This window comes from Camellia sinensis, chromosome 2 (genome assembly GCF_055761805.1).
Source record: "Camellia sinensis isolate YWXY chromosome 2, ASM5576180v1, whole genome shotgun sequence".
In the NCBI taxonomy this organism is placed as follows: Eukaryota; Viridiplantae; Streptophyta; class Magnoliopsida; order Ericales; family Theaceae; genus Camellia; species Camellia sinensis.
The window spans coordinates 93,394,342-93,395,505 of NC_138962.1; positions in this window are offsets into that span (position 1 = coordinate 93,394,342).

Below are 1,164 nucleotides of genomic sequence, written 5' to 3' on the forward strand. Positions count from 1 at the left end.
GACTGACAACCGCAGGTAGTGTGGATCGTGTTTGGCAGCCACCAAATTGGGGTTGGGTTAAGGTTAATTTTGATGGTAATGGTGGGGCACATAAACTATCTAAATTTGCTGGTGAAAGGTTTTGGTGTTGTACTTGGGATGCAATACCACTTGTGTGGCTGGTGGACACTCTAGTGTTTGATGGTTGTCCTCCTGTTTAACCCTTTGTTTGAGTTGAAGTACCAAAAATGTTTTTTAAAAAAATAAAAATAAAAGCAAAAAATATATTTGGCACTTTCACATGTTTTAAATTTTATTTTGAAAATAGGTGAAAAGAGGGCGACTGTAAGTGTTGCTAGAAAGATATGGTAGTTGAAGACAGTTGCCGCCATCAAGAGATGATTTCTTGTGTGAAATGGTGACTAGGGATGGCTCCATTGGGAGGTGGCGGTCGAAGATGGTTTCTAGATGTGATTTTCTATAGCTAGAGGTGGTGGTTTGTCGGTGCCAAAGGTGGTTCCTAACTACAGGAAATGGTGGACGAAAGTGATGTGCAGCAATAGTGGTCAAAGAGTGTCAGCTGGCCATCCTGGCTAAAGGTGGGGTAGCCCAAGGTCGTTGATGGTTGTGGTGATGAACGGTGGATGATTTGCTGAAAAAGGTGGGAGAGAGAAGGGGAAAACAATGAAAATTTACTCACATATAGCTAAAGGTGGTGTAGCCCAAGGTGGTTGATCGTTGTGGTGATGAACCGTGGATGATTTGCTGAAAAAGGTGGGGGGAGAGGGAAAACAATGAAAATTGCTCACACATAAGACCAACCTTCTCTTCTTTTGGTTATAAAATTTTATTAAATATTATAAACTTTTCACATTTTTTTAAAACTGAAAATAGATACCAAACAATTTATTATTATTATTATTATTATTATTATTATTTATTATTTATTTTTTTTTGTAGACATTAAACAAAGAATTATAAATGTTATAGTCCTAATATTTTAGTTCCCCCAAGTTAGAGCTTTATTCACCACTCAACCCTAACACACCGTATAAAAACAGAAAAAGAAAAAGAAAAGATGATGGCAGTCCTTATGCTATGTACGGTTTGTTAGAATCAACTAGAATGAAATCATCATTTCATCATAATGTTATTGTCATATTTGGTTCAATAAAAACTATAAAA